The sequence below is a fragment of the Eschrichtius robustus genome, chromosome 14 (genome assembly GCF_028021215.1).
Source record: "Eschrichtius robustus isolate mEscRob2 chromosome 14, mEscRob2.pri, whole genome shotgun sequence".
NCBI lineage: Eukaryota > Metazoa > Chordata > Mammalia > Artiodactyla > Eschrichtiidae > Eschrichtius > Eschrichtius robustus.
The window spans coordinates 90,156,325-90,168,664 of NC_090837.1; the positions used below are offsets into that span (position 1 = coordinate 90,156,325).

At 32.5% G+C, this 12,340-nt stretch overlaps 1 non-coding gene across 1 annotated transcript; it reads right to left on the reverse strand.

The window, feature by feature from the left end:
• Positions 1-7,700: 7,700 nt before the first annotated feature.
• On the reverse strand, positions 7,701-7,773 carry TRNAE-CUC (transfer RNA glutamic acid (anticodon CUC)). Its single transcript has one exon. It is a non-coding gene; the product is annotated as a tRNA-Glu (tRNA).
• Between the last annotated feature and the right edge of the window lie 4,567 nt (positions 7,774-12,340).

Sequence of the window (12,340 nt, forward strand, 5' to 3'; positions counted from 1 at the left end):
GTTGCTCCACGGCATGTGGGATCTTCCCAGACCAGGGCTCAAACCCATATCTTCTCCATTGGCAGGTGAATTCTTAACCACTGTGCCACCAGGGAAGCCCGGAAATTTAGTTTGTTGGATTTATGAGTTTAAGGTAGAAGTTTACCTGGTTGGAATAACTGGGAAGTGACTGCTTCATACTTTAAAAAATTACATCTTTCAGGAGGTCCTGTCTGTTATAGGTGAAGACTATATTTTAAGTTTTGAATACAGTGAACTAGAAACTTTAGAAGGAAACACTTTTATCACTCTTCTGTGTGATATACTTCACGTATTTATAGCAAACCCCAGTTACTGATGTTGCAAATTGGTTCTAAAAGTGTCTCTTCACTGTTTCAAACTGATGAAGCACTCAAGTCCCAGGTTCTTGAAAATTATGTGAAAGAAAACTCAGCTCTCATTTATTCTGTCTCAAGATGAATTAAGGCAATGTTTCCTTTATGTCATGATTGAGAATCCTATTTATAGGCATGTCCTATTATGTCTTTGTGAAAACACCTCATAGGAGAATTTTAGGAATTCCTTTGATTTAGTTTTCAAGGGTCAGTTCTAGAAAAGTACTTTGGAAAATTATAGTGTATATCTCTTTGCTTACTCCAGAGGAAGTGAGTAGATTATATGGATCATTATATCTTTATTTCCATCTAAATCCAGTGATGGAGCTCATTTCTCCATTTCCAGCTCTGAAGACAAATCATTTTACAAAGCTTGAAATGTAAATGCCTAGGGTCTCACCAGTTGTGCCTTATTCTTCATGTTATTGTATTGGCCAGCTAGTGGCAAGAAACTAGATGTTACCAAATCACATCCTGTTGCTTGTCGCTTGAAAAATCAATACTCGAGAAAGAGACAAATGTTGGTAGAAGGGAAAGGTACTTTTAATCAGAATGCTGGCAATCTGGGGAGATGGTGGACTCAGTGTCCCCAAAAACCACCTCCAAAGATTCTGCTCAGCCATGAAAATTTTAAAGGGAAGAGGGGAAGTAATCTTAGTTAATCATTGAGATGGGGGTCAGAGTCCTCCACTGCATGAAAGCTCCTCGACTTCTTGCGATCTTCCTCTAGGTGTTACCTTGTTCACACAGTTTGGCCGCACAGTTTATTGCGAGATTACTGAAGGGGAAGCTAGGGAATGGATCTGGTCATCTGTTAATTACTTATTCTTCATTTCTACTTCTTTGATCTACAAAAAGAACTGACAAGTTCGGCAAGGTATTTTGTGATTAAAAGATTTGAAAGGTGTGCTAGAGCCGGAGATGAGTAGAGCATGGGGTGCCTGGTTTAAGGTTAGTGACAAGACAAAAGGGTGCCTCCTACTAAGAGCTCTTTCCTGCAAAAAGCTTTTTCCTGCCAAAAGCTGTTTACATAGGCACACATGAAGATTGACCTCAAATGACCAAAATAAACAAATAGTAAGAATGAAATACATTAAAACTTGTAATATAAATATTTCTTACTTTAGCTAAATTTTCCTGGAAATATGTAATTTATTTGAAATTTTAAATCACATAAATGAGAAGTTTATCATTTGGAAAATATCATGGTTTATTTACATAACCATGTCATGTTTTAAAAATACAGAAGAAACACCACTCATTTAGTTTTTAACAGAGAAGACTCAGTCACAAGGTTCATATTAATAATGAGTTTTGTCTTCATATTGAGAGCACAATCTAAGAAATTTCTGTCTAAATTTATATTTCATCTCCCCTTTCTTGGCTCAGTATTTGCTACTTGTCTTCACTCTAATTATCCACTCTCCTTTCCTTTTTGATTTCTCAGCAATTCCATTTCTCTTTAATTTCCTCTTCTAGTCACCTAACATTTTCTATTATCCTTCACATTCATTCAGTGGTCCTTTAATCACCATTCATTATATAAGCCTGTCAGGAAGCTGAAGAAACTAGTAATTTTTACAACCTAAAAAAGCTTTTGGATTTACTGAATTACATCTGAGTTAAGTTTTCTCTTGTTATGTGAATGAATATAACTCATCTCCCTTGGTGAAAGTACTACTATCAAAAAGAAATTAATTTTACCTAGGTGCAAGCTAATGTTTTGAAAATGAATTACTTCCTTGTATTGTGAAATGTGGAATATGAAAATAAAATATAATATATGAATAGAGGATATATATTTGTGCATATATGGAAATGGTAATTATTTTATATACACATTTTTGTGAGTGTATAAACAAAATATTCATAACGGTGTAGGATCTCTTTACACATAATATCCAAATATATTTTTTAGTATGTTCATTATTAGTTTACTACCTCTATATTGTCATTTGTCTAGAAAGATAAGAAATCTTTTTGAATAACTGATGGACAAATGGAATTCCTCAAAAGAAATAACTGAATTATTTTCATTGAGAATGGGAGCATGATTATTAGATCATTTTGATGTCTAATTCAACATATACCTTTATTTATAAACTAAGGAGTAAATTTAAGTTATAAAGAACTATAAATACAAATTACATTTATAAAGTATGAAGCATTATAAAATATGTTAATTCTTTGCCCAGTGTGTACATCAGAATCAACTGAAGGCTTAAAATGATCATCTCGCCTCTCAACTAAATTTAATTCCATTTGAGTCTGTCCCAGTTAGGTTTCAAACATTGTGTTTTATAAGACTTTACCAGGGAATTTGTTGAATTTTACTAGCCAGTTACCATTGACTTTAAGAAAAACAGGAGCTCACACATGGAACAGTAAGTTTTTTGTTTCTACTCCCACATACCTTGGAATCTCTTCTGTAAAAGAAAACAACTGATACCTGCCATTTCTAATATGGCTATTATTATGAAAAAATACAATATTGGACATGAATAAAACTATATATGGGCTGGGGAAATACTATATAAATTTAGTCTTTACTATTTTAAAAAGTTCAAGGAATGGATATTGTTTTCAATATTTTTTTATTGTCAATATTATAGAGGCAGATCCCAAATGAATATTATGATATTTTATCTACAGGAGACACAAATTCTTTAGCTGACAAAGCATGAGCAATGATTGATTCAGAATTTAGTATGGCTCTAACCACCTGGCATGGCTTTTTTAATGCAATACAGGTGAATCACCAATCCCGAATATAAGGATAATACTTGCATTCAGAAGCAGTAAGTCAGTAAACATCACATTCTTTTATATTCTTAAATTCAAATTGAAATTACGTGTAAAAAGATACTCCTGCAAGTAATTTCTGACATTATTATTACTTGAAGACAATGCATGAATATAAAAGAAATAAGAATCCTACTGAGAAAAGAGTGTCATATATTGTGCACCTGTCAACATGTTTAACTGTTATAGTGTGCAAAGCTAAGAAACTAACAAGTTTTAAAAGCTTCAGAAATTATTTGAAGCTCAACTCAGATGATCACCCTAAGAGTTTTCCCCTAATCACATATTTTGACTCTTCTCTTTGTAGCACTTCTCCTTTTCTGACTTGTGAGAATATGCATTTTGGCCCACTTCTCACTTAGCCTGCGTGGATTTATTAATCTGATCAAAGGTCATATCTTTTTGTTGTCATATGGAAACTTACATTAGCCTGGTCAGTGACCATTAGCTCCTGGCAGAGAATTAATGGCCCAAAGTTCAGCTCTGAACACGAATATGATGGCTAGGTCTAAGATACTGTGGCCTCGTATCACACACATTTTGCCAAGTGTAGCCACTTTGATGGATTAAGTGTCAGTAAAAGCATAATTTAAAATATTAAATATTATGTGTTTTATGGCTGATACAGTTCAAAATATATAATTTTTCCAATTAATAAGTTTAAAATTTGATCTCTATTTATCAGAACACAAATATTTATTGGATATATAATAAGATACACTTTTTTTCATAATTCTGACACTTCTTTCAATTGCACAATGTTTACCAAGTACATCTAACATTGAAAATAGAAAAATAGAAAAAGTAATAAGATTTTTGAAAAATTTATAAAGTTGCATGTAAAATTATATAGATAAAGACCCCTCAGGAGCTTAAAAGAACCACTTTTATCATATAAATTTATTAAAACACTCAATAATTAAGACATTTTGTTAAAACTCACAAACACTTTGTAAATGTTAAAGCTGCCCCTCTGCTTAATTAAATCTTTTTTAGCTAATATTTCCAGTATAGTTTAGTAATTTACATATGAGTCCTTTGCTCACACACATAATTTTTCATATTGAGGGCATTTATGACTAAATATAAAAAGGCCAAATAAAGATATATATGTATATTCTTCACAATATGTTCTCAATAATGAAAAGTTCTAAAAACAATTTAGAAATATAAAATTTACTTTTTTTTTAAAGTTTTCTTTTTTTAAAATATTTATTTATTTATTTATTTTTGGCTGTGTTGGGTCTTCGTTTCTGTGCGAGGGCTTTCTCTAGTTGCGGCAAGTGGGGGCCACTCTTCATCGCGGTGTGCGGGCCTCTCACTATTGTGGCCTCTCTTGTTGCGGAGCACAGGCTCCAGACGCTCAGGCTCAGTAGTTGTGGCTCACGGGCCTAGCTGCTCCGCGGCATGTGGGATCTTCCCAGACCAGGGATCGAACCCGTGTCCCCTGCACTAGCAGGCAGATTCTCAACCACTGCGCCACCAGGGAAGCCCAAAATTTACTTTTATAGGTATAATTTCTGCTAGTTTATAGCTATCTATGTTAATTACTAAATATATGGCATGGACTTTTGAAAGTAAATAAGAAGAGACATCCTCTCTAATACTGTTTGTCTATAAATATGGGTAAATCGTCCTTTGATTTTACTGAAAAGTGAGAAGATGGGAAGAAAATACACAAGAAGAAACATTTATGTAGAAATATATATCTATATGTCTATACATCTAGATCTTTATCTCCTTAAATCTGTGTCAATTTATCTATCTATCTAAATTTGTATTTGAGTTTTGGTTCTGTTATTATTTTTGTGACCTGCAGCAAATTTTCAGGCTTCTGAAAGTTGCAAGATCTTTCAATGGTCTATAAGAACATCTTCTTAGTAGCATAATAATGGAGATTAAATGAATAAGTTATAAATTTCACAGAAAAAAATGCTGCGTGTTTAGCTCTATAATGTGTACATTTATATAAGTATGATTATATTATATAAATTTTCTTCATGAATATATATATTGTGTATACAATATACTAACTTTCGTAAATTTGATGGCAGATATATCAAATTTCCCATAATACCTGAAATCATGTTTGTCTTCATGTAGAAGAAAAGAGCTTTGTGTATACTCAGGAAGTTGTAAAGAAAAGGAGATATGTTTTCAAGATAAACAGATACAAGCAGGGAAAGAATGAAAGAAGAATGTATTTAGAGAGTAAAATATATCTAGGGAAATTTATCTTTTTCTGTTGTTTCTATCATATATTTTTCTAGTTATTTTAGGAAAAGTAATCATAAGTATTAATTACACTATATTCATGTTTTCTTTGGGTATTTATTTTACAAATTTTTTTCTTCTCACAGTCCATGTTCCTTGTTTCTCCTATTTCTTACCTGGTACTGGTCTCCCTTTTTCCCTTTCTCTGCCTTTTAAAATGTAATTTATTGTATGTTGAGGACAAAATTATTTCTGTAGCAGTATACCTCCAGTTTCATAATGAAAATCAATTTGAAAAAATAACACACTATCTTAAAATTTCCTCTACAGCTTTTAAAAGAATATTTCTACTAATATCTTCATGATATTAAAAGGTTTCGTTATTAAGACACTTTTCCGAAATGCAATTTAAAAAATTTAATCACTCTATAGTATTTTGTCAACTGCTGAAAAAACAATCTAATGCATAGGGGTCTGGAAAAAGTAATCATATTGAACTGTATTTACATACTGATGTAACCTACTGTACTAGTTTGCTTGGGCTGCCAAAACAAAATACCCCACACTGTATGGCTTAAACAACAGAAATGTATTTTCTAACAATTCTGGAGGCTAGAAGTCCAAGTTCAAGTTGACTGCAGATTTGGGTTCGTCTGAGGCCTCTTTCCTTGGCTTGCAGATAACTATCTTCTCACTGTGTCCTCACACGTTCTGTGTATTGTCTGTGTCTAATCTATTCTTCTTATGAGGACACCAGTCATACCGGTTTAGGGCTCAACCATATGACCTCATTTTACCTTATTTACCTCTTTAAAAGCCCTGTCTCCCAAATATACTCACAGTCTAAGGTACAGGGTGCTAGGACTGCAACATATGAAATTTTTTTGGGGGGGTGCACACAGTTCAGCTTGCTCTACATTCATAAATACAAACAGGTATAAACCAGACTTCAGCTAGTAAGATTTTAAATATGTATTAATTTTTTAAATTCTGTGTATTATCAGAGAGTAAAAAACATTATCTTAATGCTAGTAATCATCTCTTGAGGACGGCGATTGTGTTTTCTCCCCAAATTTGTCACTGACTTCTTTCATATTTTTTGACATATATGAAGTTTTCAATAAATGATGGTTTGAGTGTATGGCTGATTGGTAGAATACGTAAATGAATAAACAAATGAATCACCCTCTGAGGTGAAAAATGAAAAGTACAGAAATTGTACTAATTTTACAGTGCTATTACAATCAATGTACTAATGTGTATATTAATAAATGTACCAGTAAATGGTAGGAATATTTTAATCTTTCTGCCAATAAAAACCTGGTTCAAATTTACTTCCTTCAAGTATCTGTCAGTCCTGCTCTGACTCTTCTATTCTCACTGCACTAAGTTAGCACTTGTGAACTGAGCTTAAAACACGTTTGCTCACATCTGCTGGCATGCTATGTAAAGAAAATACTGAAATCTAGGTGTGGATATGTTTTGTCTGTGCAAATTAATTTGTATGTCATCAAGGCCACAGGCTACACTTTTTATTTCCCCCATATAACACCTAAATAGATTTTCTGTACACAGTAGTAATCCAATAAATTTCCTGCTAACTAATGCATCATCCATTCCTGAGCCCCCAGTTGATATTTTTTGTCTTTTGCTGCCTGCAAGTTGAAGTGTACATTTCAATTAGAGCTCCACTTACTGCAAAGACAGATTTGTCACAGAAACCAGAATGAGCAATTTGTCATGTTGTTTTCATGAAGCCATAAAATAGTATTTCAGACTCAAAGTGATAGTTGGGGATTACTATGCCACATCCTGAAATTTATAAAATGAAATATATGTATGCATAACGGATGAGGTGCATTTCAGAAATGAAAATGATTGCCATACACAAAGTTTGTAAATCAATTTGTGAAGCACTTCAGGATGAAAGGAACTATACAATAAATATAGGCTGTGGAAGGATGCATATTTGTTGTGTAAATACAGTCTTCTCTGCCTTAGAATTTTTTAACCCCTTAATAGTCTCCAAGACAAATTGTAAAATCTTCTTTCTTTGATATAATTTGAGCTCATTTTTTTGATAGACAGTGATTCTTGACATGGCCCTGATTTCCTGACTTTTACTTCTGGTTTCACCTCACATAACCATGATTTGGCTTAACTACGTATCTTGTCTTCAGAGTTTCTTCTTATCAAATACTGGTTCTTATTTACAGACTTTTAATTTAGACCCCCATGGTTTGACCTTACCTCGAAAACTAGGGTTTGTTTGTTTGTGTTGGCCAAGCCACAAGGCTTATGGGATTTTAGTTCCCTGACCAGGGATCAAACCTGGGTCCTCGGCAGTGAGAGCGCAGTGTCCTAACCACTGGACCACCAGGGAATTCCCAACAACTAGTTTTTATTTTCCCTGTTTCACACATGAAGAAATTAAGTATATATATAATATATAATATTTATACACATATATGTATGTATAATATATACATATGTACATACATAGGTATATATAAAAACCTAAAAATTAAAGTAACTTATGATTAGAATTTTCTGTTTATATTTAAAAGTACAAAACTTCCTGAGCAATGATTTCTCCAAAAATTGTCTGTGAAATGTATTTGTAAAGAAGAAATGAGTGATATAAGGTATAGTGTTTCAAACAGCACAAATATGTATTTATTTATAAATAAGCTTACTCAGTAAAATGTTCCATTAGAGTGTTTAGAGATTACTAACGAAATATGTCCAAGATAGTGTGGGGTACAATTGTGATATCCTGGCAAATATACATATTTATATTTTACCAATGATAATGACCAAATATTCATAAAAGTACAAATGAAAATGCATCAAACATGCATATACACACTGATTTGATAACCTATTTTTAATTTTTTGCTGTAATTTTCTCTGAATCATTTATAGATCAAAAGGATATTCACATAAAATATCTGAGCATGAACCACCAGAAAATAACAACAGATTGCCAAACAACACTTAACAATTTAAAAATAATTCCCAAGCATTATTCGGTGCCCAGTGAATATTCGAATGTCCTCAATTATTCACAAAATATACCTTTTTTTTTTTTTTTACCTTTTTTTATTCCCGAGCAGTCTAGAATCAAAGACCACTGTTTACACTTGATTATCTATTAAGCTTTACACAAAATTCAATATATATTTATGTTAAAAACTCTCAGCAAAGTAGTAATAGAAGGAAACTTCCTCAATCTCATAAAGTGTATCTACAAAATAGCTACAGCTAACATCATACTTATTATAAGAGACTAAATATTTTCCACCTAAGATCTAATAAGACAGAGATGTCCTCTCTTACCATTCCTATGCAACATTGTAATGGAAAACCCAGCTGGTACAATAAATCATAAATAAAGAAGTGGGATACAAATTAGAAAGGAATAAATAAAACTGTCCTTATTTGAAAATTATGTGATTGTCTATATAGAAAATGCCAAAGAATTTACAAACAACAAACTCCTGGAACACATAAAGTGAGCTTAACTAAGTCATGGGATAAAAGGTCAATGTAGGACATTCAATTTTGTTCATATACACTATTAATAAACAATTAGAATTTGAAATTTAAATGAATACAACAGCACCAGAGAAATGAAAGAAGTTGTTTATAAATCTGCCTCCTAAAGTAAAGGAAATAAAAGCAAAAATAAACAAATGGGACCTAATTAAGCTTAAAAGCTTTTGCACAGCAAAGGAAATCATTGACAAAACAAAAAGACAACCTACTAAATGGGAGAAAATATTTGCAAATGATATGACTGATAAGGGATGAATATCCAATATATATAAACAGCTCGTACAACTCAATATCAAAAAAAAAAATTACTTCTACATACATTGCAAGACCACAAATCAATATTATAATTTTTGCATTGAACAGTAATATGTATTTTAAATAAATTAGAGGAAAAATAGTATTTTATATTTATCTACACATTTGTCATTCCCGATATTTATTTGCTTTTGGAAATCTGAGTATCTTTTGGTATTATTTTCCTTCAGCATGAAGAACCTTCTCTGGCATATTTTTTAATGTAAGTCTGGTGTTGACAAATTGACCTAGTTTCTCTTATCTGGAAGTGTATTTATTATATTTTCATTGTGAGGGATAGTCACTCTGGGTATATGGAAATATAATTACAAATTGACAATTTTTGGTTTTGGTTTTGGGTTTTTGTTTTTGTTTTTTTCACTTTAAATATTGTACCAATATATTCTGGACTCCAGGGTTTCTGATGAGTAATCCCTGGCCTAAGACTTTCTTTTCTTCCAGTATTTAGTGGATTGTTTTGTTTCTGGCTGCCTTCAGAGTTTTCTTGTTATTTTTGGTCTTCAGCAGTTTGGCTATGATGTGCTTACGTGTGATTTTTTCCGTGGTTATTATGTTTGGATTTCATCGAGCTTCTGGTACTTGTAAATTTATATATGTCATATAATTTTAATATTATTATATACACCTGATACAATGTTCATGTTTTTAACTTTTTAAAAATTTCTCTCCTTTCTATTGATGTCTCTTTAAATTTAATATATTTTTCTTCTCTTAACTAAATTATGTTACTAAGCCCATCTAACACTTTTTATTTTTTAAATTTTAAGTGCTATTTATTTCCAGTTTAATTTGTTCTTTTCATACTTTCTTTTTCTGTGATGAGTTTTTTTTTTTTTTTATGTTTTAAAGTTATTGTCTTCTGTTTCCAACATCTAGATTATCTGAGGATTAGTCATGTTAATTGCTATGTTTCTTCTTCTTGAGTATTGGTCAAATATCCTAGTTCTTTGTACATCAGATAATTTTGGATTTCTCCTTGGATATTGTGAACATTATTTTGAGGGTACTCTGGGTTCTGTTGTATTCTTCTAAAGAGTGTATATGCTTTATTTTAGCAAACAAGTAGCTTGGTTTTGTTCAAACTAGAAACTTTCATACCTTCAGTGGTTACAGCACAGATCTTCATTTAGTTGGCTTCCTGATTCCCAAGGTATATGTGGTTCAGGGGTCATCTCAAGACTTGGTCAAAGTTTATACACCAGATGTGGGGCTGCCCTTTCTCTGTATTTCTCCTTTCTGGAATTGCCCCTCACTGTTCTGTGACCCATGTGCTTTGGATTCCTTTCCTTAGACTTTCCAGTGAGAAAGACCGTCCTATCAGTGATTTACTTTCCCTCACTGTGAATGCAGATGCTCTATAGAGAAAGCCACCAAAATGAGAAACTTAAACTATCTCGGGCAGTTTTTGCAAGTTTCAAATCCCTTTCAAATCTCCCTGTTTTTAATTAACTCGCCAAGGTTTTCCAATTTAAAAAATATATATTTTCTATTTTCCATAGTTATTTTATGTCTCTTGGTGGGTCAGGTTGTTAGAAGATTATTCCTTCCTATCCAAATTGCCATTCAAACAATAATGTCTCAAATCACATAGCTATCAAAGAACTCTTAATCATCACTTTGTAATAACAGTTTTCAAACTCCAGCGATTTTTTGAAACCATTAACAATATGATTATTGCCAAGAAAAAAGGATTTTTAATAAGCTCATCAGCTTTGGGAAAAACCCTAGGGAGAGAACAATGAACAAGATAATATCTCCTATGTATTGTGTATTTAACAACCAATATGTCTATCTTACACTTAGAAACTCAGAACTTTTCCCTGAAATTTACCATCGTGTAAAAAATATGTCTTCTGTGGCCAGTTATTGAAGTTTGTTAAAACAATCGATTAATAATTTTAATTAATTTTGAATGGTAGCTCCTATCAAGATTACTTTCTACAAACTATTTAGCCTTAACTTTCAATCTAGTTCAGAAATGCCTGGAAATAAGAAAGAATTTTTACATATTGAAATACTACCAGATGCACTGACTTTCAATATGTACTCAGCACACATATGATGACTGCCCACCAAGTATAAGACAGTATGCTCATCATCAGGGTTATGGTGGTGAATGAGGCTGCCAAGATTTCTCTCCTCTTAATATATGCAGTATAGTCTAGGATACAGATTATTATAAAATACACACTAATTCAATTATTATATTGCTGTGGAAAATAATACAAAATTCTCCATGTGTACATGTGTCAAAAGTTTAGAGCTCTGACCAAGTAGGAAGGAAGTAGTCACAAAATAGCAGCAGTGAAGACATCCCTATAGTAAAACTGGATGTTAGCTGGCAAAGATAGATAAAGTTGGCTTTGAGGACGTGGGAAGCCAGTAAGGGATCAGGTAAAATTGGGGAAGCAAAAATCATAAAGACACTGGGAGGTCATAGTACCAATTCAGATTTTCCCTTAATAAAATTGAAAATTCATCTATAGGTTTTAGGCCTGTTTAAATGTGCATTTTCATAAGATCTTACTTGTTGAAGAATGTATTGGAAAGAGGAAGGATAGATACAGGAAAAAAAAAACTGTTGCTATTTCAGGAGAAACTAGGGTGTTTCTACTAAAGGTAAGGGAAAATGGTCAGTTTCATGAGATATTTGTAAGGTGAAATTTATAATATTTTGGCAGTCATTAGTTATTTGGGGGGAGGGGAAAAAAAGACACCAAGATTGATTCCTTTGTACAACTGGATTTTGCAACTTTGAATGTTGATGCTCCTTACTAAAATAAGTTATGCTGCAGTAAGACCATGTCCGGGTTCAACATGTACCCTTTGAATTTAAGGTGTCTGCATATCATTTGTGAGATTTGAGTCATCAAGGTATATATGTTGGGAGAATGGAGGCCTAGTACCATCAGGGTATGGATAGATGATTATTAAACTCATGAGTGTTTATGAGGGAAGGAGAATTCTAGGGAAGGAATTGAAAATGACTGGCCAAAGACTTGTTATTGAGGTAAAGAAAAGAGTTTTTTGAGAGAGATTAGTTGATCACAAGCGTCAAATTCTATTGAGAGTCCACT